Below are 20,200 nucleotides of genomic sequence, written 5' to 3' on the forward strand. Positions count from 1 at the left end.
CTTGTAAGTACGATTTCACAATTTACTAATAAATGCTCACATCAAACTGTCCACACGAGTCATAGTCACTTACTTATTTATAATTCGAGCTACAGAGCTCCAAATTAAGACCTGTAAATTTCCCCTAAAACTAGACTCACATATCTTTCCATCGTAAAATTTTCATAATTTTTGGTTTAGCCAATTAGTACAGTTTATTCATTAAAATTTCCCCTATTTCACTTTCTGACAGTTCTGACCTCTCTTCACTAAAAATTAATTATCTCACAATACAGAACTCGGATAATATTCTTGTTGATTTATCTTAAAAATAGACTTATTATGAATTTTAAAAATATAAGTTTAAGCCTCTAATTATTTTTATCCAAATTTTTGTGATTTTCCAAAGTCAGAACAGGGGATCACATAATCATTCTAAACCAGTCTCACAAAAACATAAATATCTCAAAATATAGAACTCATTTTCTTTCTCTGTTTCTTTTATATGAAAATATACTCATTAAGCTTTAATTTTATATCTTATTCAGTCTCTGATTCAATTTCTACTATTTTTGGTGATTTGTCAAAATTACATCACTGCTACTGTCCAAAACAATTTTATTGCTAATTCACTCTTTCACACTTTCTTTGTATTAACCTCATTTTAACATACATATCACAAATCATTTTCACCAAATTTCATACATCACAAGTATAGGCCCATGATCACAAGGTCACCATAAAATCATCCTCATGTATAACTTCCTTGTTTATAACCTCACCACATCCTGGTCACTTAATGAACACATCATTCACATAATCAAGTTCCGGCACTTATTCATCACAAAACTCACAAAGCAATACATAGAGAGTCTCCCGTTGAACACTGCGGATCAATCATCGATACTTGGTGGTTTCAGCACATAGCTCTACCCATCATATAGTTTGGCTCTCTTGTACACATGGTGAACACTCAGTACCACCCATGTGACCTAGCCAATTTATCTCGTAGCTCTCTTGTCTACATGGTGTCCTTCACCTGGAACCACGCATGCAACCTAGCTACATATATCTCGTAGCTCTCTTGTCTACATGGTGTACACATAGTATCACCCATGCGACCTAGCTACATCATAATGTCTTGTAGCTCTCTTGTACACATGATGTGCACTCAACACCATACAAGTGACCTAGCTACATACTATCTGTATCATCCAATCTTTTCGAAGGTTCAACCGAGATTTCTCTCTCTTCTCCAACAATATCACCAATCAAGTAATTATCCACAAACATATTTCCAATATTATTACAAAATATCATAATACAAGTAATATTGATGTATTACTTACATATAAACTTACATATCATTTAATATCAAGGCAATAACATTAAATTACACATTGCCTTATTAAAAATCATATGAACTTACAATTTCCCATAATATCCATAATCGTAGAAATCACATTTATGTATCATAATTCAATGCACTTCATGTACCATAGACATATTTTTAAATCAATTCATAAACTTGGCACCATAATCATTTAATTTAATATAATTCAATTAATTCACTAAATTTATCTTTCAAATATAAATTACAGCATTATTGCTGTATTATTTCATATCAACTTACATAATTTCAACACCTCGGAAATCATAATGAATATATCAATTTTACATCGAAACATGCATAAATTAATTCTTATTATACATATGAACTTACCTCGATACTAAAACAGTCATTTTACCAACTTTCCCAATTTTTTATTTTTCTCTCATTCTAGGTTCAAATCTCGTTTTTCGGGATCTAAAATATCATATTTTACTTATTTAATTAATGTACTATTAAAAACAGTCCTTAACTCAAACTTTGGTAAAATTACAATTTTGCCCCTAAACTTTTGCATATTTACACTTTTCCCCTAGGCTCGGGAATTAAACTTCATTCTTTATTCTTATGTTTTATGACATGCTGATCACTTTTCCCTTCTATGGCAACATCAAATTCTCACTCTAACATATACTTATGACTATTAGGTATTTTTACCGATTAAGCCCTTTTACTCGTTTTCACTCAAAACCGAGTAGCACAAGTTGTCTAACATAATTTAAAACCTTATATTCTATTATAAAACAGCAAAATAAACACATTTCACCTAGGGGTATTTTTCCAAATATGAACCCTAGCTTAAATTATTGCTAGAATAAGCTTAATCAAATTACCGGGATTCCAAAAACGTAAAGAACTTGAAAAACGGGGTTATAACGGACTTACTCTTGAGCTTGGAAAGTTGAAAAACCTAGCCATGGCTTCCCCCATGCTAATTTCGGCCTCCATGAGAAAGATGAGTCAATTTTGGCTTTATTTTCCCTTTTTATTTCTTTTAAATACCAAATAACCAAAATACCCTTCCTTACTAAACTTTCAAAAATTCCATCTATGTCCAATTTTTGTCCATCACTTAGAAATTGGTCAAAGTTCTATTTAAGACCTCCTAATTAATATTTCAAAGCAATTTCATACTAGAAACTTCTAGAATGCAAGTTTTGCAACTTATTCAATTTAGTCCCTAACTTCAAATTGAGCACTTTATGCATAGAATTTCTTCACGAAATTTTCACACAATCATGAAATCATATCATAGACCTCAAAATAATCATAAAATAATTATTTCTATCTCAAATGTTTTGGTCCCGAAACCTCTGTTCCAACTAGACCCAATTTTGGGCTATTACACTCCCGGCCCATTTCGGCCCAACGAAGCCCTTAACGACTTATGCCATGCACATAACATGACAAGCTCAACTACTTCCCACCTATCAATTAGATTTACACAAGCAGGCCCACGGGGCCCATTGGGCCCATTCAGCCCATCGAGGCCCAGAACAGCCTGAGTACACAAGAACGCTTGTGGCGGCCTCTACAATCTATCGCCCATGGTTTGTGGGCCTCGATTTACCCCATGAGCGGTAGCACGCTTGTGAGGCCTCAAATGTCGAAGTTTTGGCTTTTCAGCTTTTGCTGATTTCCAACAAAGAAGGGCGTGAATACACACCTGTTTATGAGAACGCGCCGAAGTTCACGATCACCAACTTTGGCACATCCTGCATTGAGTCTTAATCACTTCCCCCTCACCAACTCATCTGGTTTGCTCTATTTAAATCCAACTTCTCACCAATGCTCATGTTAGCTTCCCGATGTGGGGATTACAACCATTAGAAAAATTCCTTAATTTTCTTTTTCTATGACCACTTCAACCGTAGAGTTCCAGTCTAACTCCACCTCTTACACAACTCAAACAGCAAAATAAATACTTCATTGAGCATCCTAGGACTTGAACCTCAGACCTCACAGTTACACAACACGCCACTTTGCCACTCCACCATAGGCTCTTTCTGTGTCACAAAATATCCTCAATTAATTGTATGGTCTATAGGCTAAAGTCCAGGCTCCTTTAAAAGAAAAACCAAAATAAATTACATGAGCCAAGACTTGAACCCAAGCTCCCTTGCAACATTAATGACGCCACAACCACTAGACCACATGCTTCCTTGTGACATTTACTTAACACAATAATTTAAAAGGCCATCATCCAAGCATCCAGGGTTTTATTCACTTAAAACCAAAATTTTTGCTAAAGCCCATGTTTGAACCCAAGATTTCTCAAACACTTAACAGAGCACTTAACCACTGAAGCAGATACACAGTTGTGTCATTTCCTTGCATAATTAACTACTTATATACAACCTCCCTACGGACCCATACTCAAGGCCCAATACTTCTAGGCCCAAATTCGGGGCGTTCCAATTTCAACCCTGGTTTTATTCGTTTCTTTCAAGCTGAAAAATTTGATTCACATATATATACAAAAAGATAATAATTTATCGAAGCAATAATTAATTGTACTAACCAAGTTCAAAATTTACCTAGCTAAATTGTAAAAATGACAAAGTTCAAGGGCATTTTGGTAATTTTCTATTCTCCTCGACTTTTCACTCAATCTTGATCATGCATCATCCAAAAAAGAACCGAAGCTTGAAGCTTTTCTTATAGTTTATTTTGGTGATGAACAGGCCAAAATGAAGAAGAAACTTATGTTTTCTTATTTTCATTATTATTTAAACCTTTATTCATTACTTTAATAATAAAATAACTTGTAAAATAAAAGAAATTAAAGAATCCACCGTCCCACTATCTTAGGTATGGATAAACTACTCATTAAGTTGATCCAATTATAATTCTTTAAGCAATTAATACCTTTAAACTAATAGCGATTGAATTTTTCAACTTTTATGATTTAGTCCTTTTCGCTTAATTAACTATCGAAACATTAAAATTTTTCAAAGAAACTTTAATACCACTTTAATGACATTCTTTAAATATTTATAAAAATATTTACGACTTGGTTTATAGAAATAAGGTCCCGATACCTTTTTTTCTAAAACCAGTTGACCTTAAGGTCTTACCACTTAAACTTAATAAATCGCTTATATAACATAAATTATCAAATCAAAACCATTTTTAAAATCATATTTGACTCAGAAATATTACATAATAATATTTATGAACCTACTCATCGAATTTGTTAGCCCCAAAACCACTATTTCCAACACCACTGAAAAATAGGTTGTTACAAGCTTCATAGAGAATGATCGCTTATAAACGTGTTATTGTTTATAATTAAAATCGTGCAAATAAAATTATAAATATTTAAATGTAATATTTACAAGCATATAGGTCAAATTGAAAAGTAGATATGTTACAACAAAGCACCAATAAGTATTCTGAGGGTCGTTCCTAAGGGATTGTAGATTGGTGAAATTAGAATTAAATTAATACAGAAAATAATCACTAATCTAATCGAGTCACGAATTAGTAGTGTTAATCCAAATTAAAATAGTCTTTAAACTAATTAAATTAATTAACCTAATGAAATTTTCTATTCATAGTGTCAACAATGCGAGCCTTTAGCCTATGATCAATTAAAACCCTAATTATCTAATTAAATAATTAATCATCCTCGATCGAGTTATTTATCAGCTAAGAATACCCTTCTGGACTTTTTTTAGGCATATAGATACCCTTTCAGTCTCACCGCTTGGCACAAGTTATACACGATAGCATAACCGGAAGGGGCGTCACTTCCTAATATACTAAGAACTCTTAAATAAACAACCAATTTCAGATAAATAATCACTTAACAGATAAATCAGTTTATTAATTGAATCATGCAAGACATAAATAAAGTAAAATAATATATTCTAATATTTATACAACGATTAATTGGCCAAACCAAGGAAATGTAAATAAAAGAATAGAATAGAAGATATAAGAGAGTGCTCATGTAACACCCCAAACCAATATTTCGTCGTTAGAACAGGGTTATGGCGCATTACCAAAACTTTCAGAACATTTTCAGATAAGTCAAACATTTACTATTCATTCCTCGAGATTTATTCATAGCGTCCCTTAAATGGACCTCGAGGCCCAAAACGAGCATTAGAATCGAGTCGGGACTTAATCGGAAACTCTAAGAATTTTTCACGAAATTTCAAAAATTTTCCAAGGTGCAGGGCTCACACGCCTGTGTGGTCCAAGGGACACGCCCGTGCTACAGGCCGTGTTCGACCCCATGTAACTCTCTAACTTGTGCACACGGCCATCCCACAGGCATGTGTGCTAGGTCATGTGGTTAATTAAATTCTTTCGAAATTAGGTGCAGATTTCACACGACCAAGACACACGCCCATGTTCCAGGCCATATACCACACACGGCTCAGACACACACCCTTGTCTCTGCCCGTGTGCTCAATTCTGAACATTCTATTTTCTAAAATTTAAGGTGCAAAGGACACACAACCTAACCACGCGCCCATGTACCAGGCCGTGTGTCACACACAGTCTAGACACACGCCGGTGTGTTTGCCTATGTGGACAAAATAAAGTCATTCCTAGCTTCATTTCTTATCCAAAATCATACCAAATTCCTGCACCAAACTTACATCCAAATACCAACCAGCCCAAGCATTGAATTCAAGCAATTTATAACATCTAACATGATATATTGTTACATGCATTCATGCTTAAATCTTACCTTTCTCAATCAATCAATAATAAACACTTATGTTATCTCCATAAAGTAAACTTAAATACATATATATACATGTACCAGAACATAATCATCACTAGCCATTCCAATGGCTAGATTACAATAATCATTTACATTTACATGCCAATATGACCAATATAACCTATACATGCCATTGTAACCATAATTGCTTTACCATATTGTACCAACATGGGCCGATGGATAGTGTGAGTGATCTTCGCTAAGCTTCCAGTCCAACGAGCTTCTGATTTACTCTAAAACAGGGAAATAAAACTAAGTAAGCATAAAATGCTTTGTAAGTCCGTATAACATGGTACTTAACTTACCATTCATTCTATTTTGAGGTAACTATGTAAGGCATATTCAATCAATTTGACCTCAAGCCCTATAGACATCCTTATTGCCCTTGTTAGTCATATATTCCATAATAACATCAAACATATATGGGCTAAACAATAATCAAGTTTCCATACACATATGCTTTCTACAACATGTATTCATTTAACATGTATAAATCATCTCTTTATATTACAAGTATAATTTCATAATATTCATCTCGAGTTCAGATTATTTCATGTCAGAACTTTACTCATATCATTCAAAATATCGAGGTCACACGATGTAACATCCTGAAATAAGGCCTAGTCAGAACAGTGGTTTCGGGACTACAAATCCAACATCAAGATATTTATTTTATGATTATTATGAGGTCTAAAATGTAAGTATAGGTATGTGTTAAAGTTTCATGAAGAAATTTTATGAATAAGTGCCCAATTGGAAATTTGGGACTAAATTGAATAAATTGCAAAACTTGGATTCTAGAAGCAATTTGTATGAAATTGCTTTAGATTATAAATTAGAAGGTCTTGAGGAGCAATTTTCCCAATTTTTAAGTTTTTGGATAAAAATGGGTTTGTATAGATGAAATTTTAAAGAAAAGGCTTAAGGCCATTTTGGTCATTTGGCATTTTAAGGAAATAAAATGGGAAAAAGAAGGCAAAAATTAGTTATTTCCTTCTCCATGGCTGCCGAAAATTGAAGAGACACCATAGCTAGGGTTTTCAACATTTTCAAGCTCAATAACCCCAAGGAACGAATTCTAGAGGTCAATCGAGAAAAATGAAAGGTTTCGAAATAACTGAAACACGATACAGAATGAGTACCAGGTAAGTTCGAATAACTAAAAGTAAACTCATAATATACTTAATTGTATAATATATGAATGTATGAATATTATATTTGATCGTGGAATGAAAAACCTATGAAAAGTATTTTTGGTAATAACATGTGACAAATATCTCGGTTAAGGTTGAAAAGGAAGTTCGATGGATGAACCATGTTTCATGTGATTTTGAGATCCTGCATGTGTTGCAGAAAGGATTTATCCCGGACAGGTAATCCGTTGATCTCAATGATAGAAAGGATCTTGCCCGGATGGGTGTTCCTTGAGTGATCGAGCCTCCCGAGGAATATATGTGTATAAAGGATTTAGCCCGGACAGGTAATCCGATTAGGGCCTGAATTTAGTCTGGACTGGTAATTCAGATCGGAGCTCATTAAGGATGCTTGTCACTATAAGGGATTTAGCCTGGACTGGTAATCCCAACATCACCTTATGAGTTTACGATACGGGGGATTTAGCCTGGACTGGTAATCTCATCGTAGAATGTATGGTTCACAGGAGTGCATGTCTGAAACGATCATTCCTAAGAATTGACGGTAAAAGAATAGTCCGTCGAGATTTCCTAGAAACTCAACGGGATTAATATGGAATATAAAGATGAAACGGTGAATGATGAGCTCATCTAATGATAAATTACATGATGTATTATGATTGTGACTAACTTATGGATTGAATGCAAGTGCTAGGGAAACCATTTCATTCTAGTCGGTTTTATTGCTTATTATGGTTGTATGTTAATTATCAGTAAGTTTACTTTCTAGTTATCCGAGCTTACTAAGCATGAAAATGCTTACCCCTCTCTTTTCCCTATCTTTCAGAGCTCGAGGACTCGTAAAGGTTGGAAGACGGTTGGAGAGTCAACACACTATCAACGAGTCCAGCTTTGGTACATAGATACTTTATTTTGTTCAATGGCATGTATAGGTATTTTTGGGTCATTTTGTCATATGTGTCATTTGGCTAGCAATGTAAAGGCTTGAATGTTATGTTTATTCATTTTGTGTATGGCCTTGATATATGGCCTATATTGGTGTAGTTTTCTATCCTACTAATCATGAAATTTTTACTTATTGAAACGATTACATGGTGTATTATGAATAGATACGATAAATGTAACCAATTTATTTGAAATTGGGAGGATCACAGTTGGCAATGAGTTAAAAGACGAGCCAAATCCGATATTGTGATTAATGAGACTATAGTCCTTAATACAAAAAGGGTAACCTAGCATGTGCAAAACTAATGATATGAGGTTTACATGAAATTGAAAATTATGATAGAACATGAGTGCGATTAGGCCATCTTAGATATCAGTAGAAGCTATAAATGAGAGTGGGCAATTGAGGGTGACCAAAGGCTTGAAAGGCAGCCTAATAAGGTCCATATGGGTAGACACATGGGCTTGTGTCCAGGCCGGGTGTGACGGATCGCCCTTAGGCATTTAGTATGACCGTGTGTCCCCTGCACCTAAAATTTTAAGTCAGTGTCGAACACGGGCTATGTAACACCCCAAACTCGGCCTAGACGTTATGGCCGAATCTGACGTGTCACATTGAAGTTTTTAAGAATACCCATGCCTCTTTCAACATCCTTCTTAGTGTTTTAAAAGATAGTCTTTGCTAAGTTAATAAAGTGAATGGAAGCTGTGCACCAGGTAGGTATCCGAAACAGAGGAGGTGAGCCATGAAGGCTGTTTAAGTACCAAGCTCTTGATTGGATCCAATCCTAGACATGCCCACAACCATTGCCACACTTTGGTGCGAGGTTAGGTTTTGAGAAAAACGAGTTGGAATTCATTTAAGTAGATATTTTTGATAAACCGATTAATTGTATCGTTGCGTTATTTTGAAAACAATTATCATTTTGGAAACGCGCCCTAAGTCTAACCCATTTTGGATTGTTATTAGTAAAATATAGGGTATAAAATAAAATAATCCCAGAAAAAGAATTAAAATGGCCTTATTACAACCCAAAACCAAATAATAATATTAATTAAGATAAAACTTAAAAAAATAAACCGGTTACTTATTGCAATTAAAAGAAACAGAAACAGTAGTGTGGCCATCTCCGAGTCCCTCGCAGCTCCAAACCATCTAAGCTTAGGGATTACCTGCACAGTTAGAAATGGGGTGAGTTTACGAAAACTCAGTATGTAATCCCCAACAACAAACAAATAGTGAATAACACAGTGTCAGTACAATCTGGGCCAAAGCCCTATTCAGTAACAGTACAGTCTAGGCCTTAGCCCTTAAACAGTAGCAATATATGCCTAAGCCCTAATTCAGTCTCGACATATACTGGGCCGAAGCCTTTTCATAAATCATATCACTGGGCCGAAGCCTTTTCATAAATCATATCACTGGCCGAAGCCTTTACTGTAAGCGGTATGGCCCATAGGCCCATTTCAATATCACATGTAATATCAATGAATGTATGCAAGCCCATTTGGGGAGACTACTCAACCCACCATCCGCTACTCTCCACCCGTACCAACCAACACACCATGTGGGGAATAACTCAACCCACCCAACCACACTCTCCACTAGCAGCATAGCTGCTTTATCATATAACTGGAGGCCTAGCCTCTTTTAATAACTAGGGCAAAGCCCTTTTCGATAAACTGGGGCATAGCCCTTTTAGCACTTCCTCCATTTATAAAACCCAACCCATGCAACATGTCATGTAAACAGAATGTCATGTCCATATTTGAATCAAACAATCACAGTCAAGTCATTCATATCACCAACATATATTCACAATCAAATCCATCAACCATACAGTCCAAGTCAGTCACTTGCCCACAAGGGCAAAACAGTCATTTTTCATATTATAAGGGTAATTTCATAATTTTACCAAATATCAGGGTTTTCCATGTTCATTAACAATTATCAATATTTCCGAGTGTTTAAACAATGATCTTTAACCCACTTTATCAAATTTGGGCTTTTGGGCCCAAAACCCCTAATGGGCCCTACGAATGTTGATTTAGCCCACTAAGCCTGCTTAATCCAAATTTTACAACAGTACTAACCGTGTTAACATGCAACTTTTCCAGACTCCATTTTCTATGAATTTTACCCAAATTGGCCCGAAAGCCCATTGGGCCCGATTCTAGCCCATTGAGGCCCAACTTACCAAGACACCCAAAATCGTGCTCTTACCTGTACCAACGGTCCCGATCATCAACTTAGCGAATCTAACTAACCTATGAGCGTTCGCTTGCTCACAAGTCCTCGAAATGCCGGAATATCGGCATTTCGGCTTTTCGGCATATATCGATTTAAGCTACGAAAGAGGGTTCGTTACACACCTGTTATGGGTTAAAGTTGAAACGTTTCCAAAATCAATCACCTACGATAACCACCACCTACCACTCAAACTTAACTAATCCAATATCAATATATGTAAATCCTAAGCACATCAGTCATACGAAACATAAGGGCATATTCGTCATTTTACCATACAGGGGTATTACGGTCGTTTTACCCTATAGGGGCTTTACGGTCTTTTTACCTATTAGGGGTATTTTAGTCATTTCATCCTACAAGGGTGTTTTGGTAAATCTACAAACCAAGGGTATTTCAGTAATTTTGTAAACCAATGGTATAAGTCAAGGGTATTTCTGTAATTTTGTAAATCAGGAGTATTTTGGTAATTTTACAAATTGAGGGTATTTTGGTAATTTCACAAATCAGTGGTATTTTGGTAATTTTACGAACTAAGGGTATTTTGGTAATTCTACCCTATAGGGGTATTTCAGTAATTTTACAATCGAGGGTAAAACGGTAATTTTGTAAATCGAGGGTAAAATAGTAATTCTGTAAATCAAGGGTAAAACAGTAATTTTATAAATCGAGGGTACTTTGGTAATTTTACAAGTCGAAGGCATTTCTGTAATTGGTAAACTACAGTATTCTAAACAGGGATAACAATACGAATAGTCCTAAAGCACATTCTCGGCCCAAATGGGCCCACACACTCGTGTGGCCCTTTTAGCCCAAATCTAGCCACAATTATGAGATTCACCTAGCCTAGTCCAATATTTACTACACAATCAAACAACTTATCCAATTGGGCTCGTAGGCCCATTAGGCCCACATGGCTCTTTTCGGCCCATCGCGGCCCGAAGTAGCCATCCTACAACTAGAGTAGTGAGAAATACACACCTGATAGGAGACTGGAGTTAATCCACGCTCTAAGCACTCTTAGCCGACGCCCAACCCAAACGAGCACGCCATACAGCGAAAGGGATCAGCCAAGAAAAGTATTTTTACTCTCCTCATGGTTCTCTCTATTTAAAGCCAGCTTCGCATCCACTCTTATGTTAGCTTCCCGATGTGGGATCCTTCCAACATCAGAGTTTAAATTCAACACCAACTCTTGCTGCCCCCTGTTAGCAAAATAAATGCTCTTTGATTGCCATGAGTTTCGAACCCTGGACCTCCTTGCCAACTCTATGACGCCACCTTGCCACTTCACCACAGGCTCTTTTTGTGTCTTTTTATCCCCAATTAATTATAAGGTCTAAAGGCCAAAGTCCAGGTTCCCTTAAAAATAAAAAACAGAATAAATTACAAGAGCCAAAGCTTGAACCCAAGCTCCCATACAACCTTAATTACGCTACTTCCACTAGAACACATTGCTCCTTATGTCATTTATTTAACACAATAATTTAAAAGGCCCTCATCCAAGCATCCAGGTTTTTTTTCACTTAATACCAAAATTTTTGCTAAAGCCCAAGTTTGAACCCAAGATTTCTCCAACACTTCTCAAAGCCATTAACCACTAAAGCAAACATTTAATTTTTTCATTTCATTGCACAATTAAATACCTATATACAACCTCCTTACGGACCCCCACTCAATGCCCAATACTTCTAGGCCCAAATTCGGGGTGCTACAGGCTAGACACAAGGGCATGTGTCTTGGCCGTGTCAATCTAATAGAATACTTAAGTTTTGGACACGGATGTGTCCCAATGCACACGGGCGTGTGTATGATCTCAACACGGGCGTGCAAGGTATTAACCTATAAGTTTTCCTCATATCTTTAGTTTGGTCCCGAACCTTTCTCAATGTTTGTTTAGGGCATCGTAGGCACAAAATTGGGACACTACAATGTTAATGGATTTGTTTTGAGTTGAAACGAACATAACCTGTATTTTCTATCTATGCTCGTATATATGTCCAGTAACGCCTCGTACTTGTCCCCAGTCTCGGGTACGGGTAAGAGGTGTTACATTTAGTGGTATCAGAGCTACAGTTTAGTCAGTTCTAGGACTACCATAGAAAGTAATGGACTTTACTATACATGCTATTATTTGAACATTGATAGTGTGACACCTCCTAACCATTTAAATTGTTTTTGAATATAGTAAATGTCTTCCAATCAAGCACAAGATGAGTCCGAGGGAGCCAAGAGCCATGCTCTAGCTTCCGTTCATCAAACTGTTTCTAGTAGTAGTAGAAGGTCTATGTCTGAAGGCCGGGAAGAGGCCAAGGCCGCCTTCTTCGAAATGATGGATGAGTGGTTTAGGGATTACTTGAGGAATTGCCCTAACATACCACGACCTCCCCCAGCCCCCTAACCAACCTAATGAGGAAGTACCACGAGGTATGGTACCTATGAGAGTTGGTAAAGCCCCTGTAGACAAGCTTAGAAAGTATGGGGCTGAAGAATTTAGAGTTAAGGTTGATGATGGTGCTGAAGGAGCCGAGTTTTGGCTTGAGAATACTACACGGGTATTAGATGAATTGTCGTGCACGCCTGAGGAGTGCTTGAAGTGTGTCGTGTCCCTTCTGAAGGATACTGCATACCGCTAGTGGAAGACTGTACCTTCTGTGGTGCCGAAGGAAAACATTACTTGGGAATTTTTCCAAGTAGAGTTTAAAAAGAAATACATCAGTCAGAGGTTCTTAGACTCAAAGCGGATGGAGTTCCTGAAACTCAAACAACGAAATAAGACTGTAGCAGAATACGAAAGGGAGTTCATAAGGCTAAGTCAATATGCAACTGAATGGGTCCAAACAGAGCTAGAAACGTGTAAACGCTTTGAGGAAGGTCTGAATGAGGAAATTAAGTTATTGATCGGGATTTTTGAGATACGAGAGTTCATTGTATTAGTTGATCAGGCCAAGAAGGCCGAGGAGCTTAATAACGAAAGAAGTCAAGCTAAGAGAGAAGCTCGAGTTTTGAGCAAGAGGTCCAGCGGTAAGACGTTCTTATTTTTTATGAAGAAATCAAGGAGCCAGCATAACCCTCCATTTCATCGGTAGGATATTCGGTTAAAGCGAAAGGCTCTAAACGACGAAATCAGAGGTCTTCCTCTCAGCTGGTGACTAGTGTAGGGAGTGTAGATGACCAAAAGCTGAAGTGTAGAAGTTGTAACAAATTTAACTCTGGAGATTATCGAATGAAGAGCGGTGCATGTTTCATGTGGTTCTCTTGATCACTTTCTTAGAGACTGCCCAGAATGAAATGAAAAAGAAGTGGAAGTGACTCCGAAGTCGAGTACTCCCATTACTCGAGGTAGAAGTCTGAGGTATCCTGAAAGTGCTAGTGGCAGTCGAGTCGTAGCTAAACACGCTACAAAATCAAAGGCTCGAGCCCCGGCGAGAACATACATAATGCACGCTTGAGAGGAAGCCTCTGCTCCTGATGTCATCACGGGTACTTTTTCTCTTTTTAATACATGTGTTATTGCATTAATTGATCCGGGGTCGACACATTCATACATTTGCATGAGATTGGTGTCCAGTATGAATATATCTATTGAACCTATGGAATTTATCATCAGAGTGTCGAATCCATTAGGTAAGTTAGTTCTTGTGGATAAAGTTTGGAAGAACAGTCCTTTGACGATTCAGGGTCATTGTTTTTCGGCTGACCTTATGTTGTTACCTTTTGATGAGTTTGACGTAATATGGGCATGTGTCCAGGCCGTGTGTGACACACGGATTGCCCTTGGGCGTTTGGTATGATCGTGTGTCCCCTGCACCTAAAATTTTAAGTCAGTGTCAAACACGGGCTAAACACACGGGCGTGTGTCTTGGCCGTGTGAATCTAACAGAATACTCAAGTTTTGGACACGGGGTGACCACACGGGCTTGTCCCAATGCACACGGGCTTGTCCCAATGCACACGGGCTTGGTCCCGAACCTTTCTCAACGTTTGTTTAGGGCCTCGTAGGCCTAAAATTGGGACACTACAATGTTAGTGGGTTTGTTTTGAGTTGAAACGAAATTTTATAACTCGTATTTTCCGTTTATGCTTGTATATATGTCCAATAATGCCTCGTACTTGTCCCCGATCTCTGGTACGGGTAAGGGTTGTTACACACGAGTAGTAGTACACTCAAGGTGTACAAATCTATAATCAAGGATGAATATTCTCATCAAATAATTTCTATATACAAATATCATCATCTCATACTTTCATATATCACTTGTCAAGTATCATCATTTTCTTGTATTTCATATGGATAAGTGTAATAACTCATTTTATTATTCATATCTTCTCATGTCTGGATTGTCACCCGTTCAATTTATTTGAAATATCGATGGATCACAAGTAGTACACTCAAGGTGTACAAATTAGGATCCATCAATTCATATTCAATGGTACCCATAAGGTACTATTTTAAAGAGTACACTCTCGAGCCACACATGTATACAACAGGATTACTAGTCCAGGCTAAATCCTTTTTATGACATATACTCTAAAGAGCTCGATCTGAATTACTCGTCCAGGCTAAATCCAATCCATAACATATGCTCGAGAGGACTTATATCATGATTACCCTTTCGGTTTAAATCTTTTCTATAATGAGGTCAATAGGATTACTCTTCCGAGCTAAATCCCATCAGCAACAAATGTAGGACTTCATTCATTTTGAGAAATCACATATCCATCAATTTTCCATTTATTCAACTGAGATTTAAACATTTTTTAAGCATTATCGGGCATGTGATTATTTCATATGTAACAGCCTGGTTTTAGCTAAATCGAAACAGTGATTTTGGAACCACAAATCCAAGGTTGTAAAATTATTTTAATATTATTTTATGTGTTTATAGCATCTTCAATCATTTAATAGCTCAATTTGAGAAAAAGGACTTAATCGCATAAAATGAAAAAGTTGCATTCTAATTGATAAAGGTGTCTAATTCCTATGGCTTATTAAATGAATGGTCCTTATGTTGTTATTAGACCACTGAAAGTGGAAATTGACAAAAATGGGTTTAATAACATGGAATATGGTGGCTTTTAATGAGGGTTACTTTTGTAAATTAGTTATTATGTTAATATTAATAAAAAAATCAAATTTCCTATCATCTTTTAATCTTCCTAGCCGAAAATCAAAAGAAAAGAAAACAAATAGGAATCTTTAGGGTTCGGCCGTGTTAAATCTCAATTGAAGGTTCGTTTTTGTTCCGTTTTTGATGATTTTTACGTTTTTGAGATCATTGCTTCGAATACTAGCTAGCCCATGCTTGAATTTTTTATTTTTTTTATGGATTTTGTGATTTTTCATTGTTGATAGCTTGAGATTTTTTGTGGTTTGATGATGAAAAATAAATCTTTGATGATAGATTATTATGTTTAATTAAGGGATTTTTGACAAAAATGCTTATTAAGGATTAAATTGTGAAATTTGTAAATTGAGGGGTAAAAATGTGAAATAAATGAAAGATATGGGCTTATATAAACTAAGGGAATATTCGGCCAAGCATGTGTATAAGGAAATTTTGAGTATTTTGTGTGGTTATGAAATAAGGACGAAATTATAATAAATGTGAAAGTTTAGGGCTAAAGTGTAAAAATGTCTAAATATGTGTTTGTGGATGAAATTGAATGAATTGATGAATAAAATAGTTAATTTTGAATGTATATAGATCAAGAACAAAAGAAATCAGATTTGGATCGGGGAAAATCGAAAGTTATTGAGTAATTGATCCAATTCATCTATTCCGACTACAAGGTAAGTTCATATGCAAATAAATGTATTTAAATTGAATTATATGTGTTTACTTGCCATTGCATTGTTATAAATGTTGAACGAGCACTTAAGAGCTAGAATCGACAGAGTTTCGACATCCGAAAGTCCCGTACGAACCTTAGGAATAGTATAGGATATAGATGTCATGACATTAGGTTTTCGAGATGTGATTACATGTAAGACCATGTCTGGGACATTTGCATTGTTTTGAGATTACATGTAAGACCATGTTTGGGACATTGGCATCATTAATTGATTTTGTGTAAGACCCTGTCTGGGACAATGGCATCGATATGTATTAACATATAAGACTATATCTGGGATATGGCATTGTACAAGTTTATGTGATTTTCGAGTATCCTTAACGATTTCAAATAGTTCAACGAGCAAAGATAAGTTGAGAAAGAATGTGTTAATAAGCTAAACGACTCAGGTACGTACAAAGTTTATATGAGTATTGAAAAGTGAAGTAAGTGATGAGTTACATGAGAGAATGAATATGTATTCAAAGAGAATGAATATGAGTTACTTGGCTTAGTGATGCAAATGTGGTGATTTATATGATAGCTTTATTTTTATATGGCTTACTAAGCTTTTAAAGCTTACTTTATGTGTTTATTTTTTGTTTTTTTAGATCATCGAAGCTAGGGATCATCGGGAAACATCATCGCACTATCGATCATCTCGTTGGTATTTTTGGAAGCTTTATATATATTGGTAAATAGCATGTATAGACTAGTGTCAATTTGAGATGTTTTGAGTTATGATTTTGGCCATGTGATTTGGCTTGTTAATGTTGACGTGTATGACTATATGGTAAATGTTGAAGTATAAAATAGGTGATGAGTTGATGGATAAATGCAATTAGAAGTTATGTATGTTTGATGATTTGGGTGTAGTGAAATGGTATGTTTATAGATAGCATGATATGTGCATGAATTGATAGGTTTTTAGTTGCTTAAAGATGTATTGAAATGGTGTTATATTGGTTACTATGTGTGCTTGTGAATAGGGTGTTAAATTGGCTTTACAAATAGCCTATTTTTGTCCACACGGGCAGAGACATGGGGGTGTGTCTTAGCCGTGTGTGACACACCGTCATGTTACACGGCCGTGTGTCCCCTGGGGTACCCTTCGATTTAAAGTCAGTAAACCCTACAGTTTTGATAAGGCCTAGACACACGGGAGTGTCTACTGGTCGAGTGTGGCACACTGGCTAGCATATGGCCGTGTGGTCGGTCGTGTGACCCAAGTCAGTAACCCCCTTAGATTTCACACGGCCTGACACGCGAGCGTGTCCTCAGCCGTGTGGTACAAGTTAGTATGTATGCCCTGTTTTCACGTGGCCTGTGACACGGGCGTATCTGGTAGCCGTGTGAGGCACAAGGCCTGTTCACACAAGCGTGTGACCTGTGACTTCATGAAATTTTTCTAAGTATTCAAAAATTTTTATATGTGATCGGTTTAGTCTCGAACCACTTCTAAGCATGATTTAAGGTCGCGTAGAACCTTTTAAGGCACAATATGAATGTTTGTGAATGGTTTATAATATTGAATGCATAAATGTATGAGAATGTGATGTATTGTCTGGTAATGCCTGTAACCCTATTCCAGTGTCAGATACGGGTTAGGGATGTTACATTTAATTGGTATCAGAGCTACGATTTAGTTGATTTTAGGACTAACGTAGCGCGTGAGAGTCTAACTGTACATGCCATATATATAAACTGCAATAGTGTGATGATTTTTGACAGTTAAAATGTATTTATCGTATAGTAAACGGATCTTAATCGAGCCATAGCTGATGACGTGGAAAGTAATACGCTCGCTCCTGCTCAAAGGGTAATGCTGGCTGATTCTAGGCCGATTATGAGTAGCCATAAGGGAGAGGCTAAGGAAGCCTTTTTTCTAGATGATGAATGAGAGGTTCACTCAATATATTAGAACTAATCCGGCTGCTCCACAACCTTCACCCCCATCAAATCCTCCACAAGTTCATGTCATGCCACAAGCTGTGAATCAGGTACAATTGAGTAAGCCTTCGGTTGATAAAATTAGAAAATATGGGGCTGAAAAGTTTCATGCCACTATTGATGATGATGCTGAGAGAGCTGAGTTCTGGCTTGAAAATACAATACGAGCATTTGATGAAATGTCATGTACTCTTGATGAATGTCTTAGGTGTGCCGTTTCATTTCTGAAAGATACGGCATACTATTGGTGGAAAACATTGATATCAGTGGTTCTGAAAGAACGAGTCACTTGGGAGTTCTTTCAGATTGAGTTTAGAAAGAAATACATCAGTCAGAGATTCATAGATCAGAAACGCAAAGAGTTTCTTGAGCTGAAACAGGGTCGTATGTCTGTTACGGAATACAAATGAGAATTTGTGAGATTAAGTCAATATGCACGAGAATGTGTTTCAACTGAAGCTATAATGTGTAAAAGATTTGAAGATGGTTTGAATGAAGAAATCAAGCTGTTAGTCAGGATTCTGGAAATAAAATAGTTTGTAATACTCGTCAAGCGAGCATGCAAAGCTGAAGAACTTGGGAAAGAGAAAATAAAAGTTGATTTTGAAACTAGAGATTCGTGAAAAAGATTATCGAGTAAGTCATTTCATTCGGTCTCTAAGAAGTTTCGAGATGACTTTAGCCGTTTAAAGGCTACTGCGAGTTATTCTAGATGTGGTCGAGATAGACCACCTTTGAGTTCGAAAGCTACCTTAGTAGCTAGTGTTGGTAACATCAGGCCTAACCAACCCAAGTGCAAGCATTGCATTAAACGACATCCCGGTGACTGTAGATTGAATGATCGAGCTTGTTTCAAATGTGGATCATTGGATCACTTCATTCGTGAATGCCCTGAGTTGATTGAGCATGAGATAGTGCAAAATACTAGGCTGAGTAATACGACAGCTCGAGCTAGACAACCCAGAAACACGGGTTATATAAGTAGTAGCCAGAGGGGAACTAAAGACACTGCTGTTAGATCTGAGGCTCGTGCACCTGCTAGAGCTTATGCTATTCATGCTCACGAAGAAGCTTCATCTCCAGATGTTATTATCGGTACTTTCACTCTCTATGATACAAGTGTTGTTGCATTGATTGATCCTGAATCGACTCATTCATATATATGTGAAACTTTAGTATCTAGTAAGACTTTGCCTGTAGAGTCTACTAAATTTTTTATTATAGTATCAAACCCCTTAAGCAGATGTGTAGTGGTTGATAAAGTATGCAATAATTACTACAGGAAAATAGGGCTTTAGCGGCGTTTTATCAAAAAACGCCGCAAAAATTGTAAAACACAGAGCAATAGCAGCGTTTTTTTCAAAACGCCACTAAAAACTGAGAAATAACGGCATTTTTTGTTAAAACGCCGCTAAAAACAGAGCATTAGCAGTGCTTTTGGTGAGACGCCGCTAAAGACCAGAGCATTAGCGGCGCTTTTGGTGAAACGCCGCTAAAGACTAGAGCATTAGCGGCGCTTTTGGTAAAACGCCACTAAAATTCATGTAACTCTTAAAATTCTAAACCCCAAAAAAAACATAAAACACTAATCTATAACCCCTAAAATAGTAAACCCCTAAACCCTAACAAGCCTTAAACACTAAACTCTAACCCCTAAAACCCTAAACACTTTAATAGGTGCATTTTTAGTGGCGCTAGGTTATAAACGCTGCTAATGTTAAATTATTTTGTTCAAAACTTTGTCGTTTAGCTGTCTTATTTTTTACCCACACCTGATACACTTAACATTTTCCCCGTTTTTCCCCAGTTCTATTTCCCCCTTCTTCCTCATCCTAAATCCCTAAAGTATTATCACCCATTCCCAAATTCAACATCCTAAATCCCTAACGAATTTAATAATAATAATAAAGTAATTTTAACAATTAAACTTAAATTCAAAAATTTGAAACATAGAGGAA

The sequence above is a fragment of the Gossypium hirsutum genome, chromosome A12 (assembly GCF_007990345.1).
Source record: "Gossypium hirsutum isolate 1008001.06 chromosome A12, Gossypium_hirsutum_v2.1, whole genome shotgun sequence".
NCBI classification, from domain to species: domain Eukaryota; kingdom Viridiplantae; phylum Streptophyta; class Magnoliopsida; order Malvales; family Malvaceae; genus Gossypium; species Gossypium hirsutum.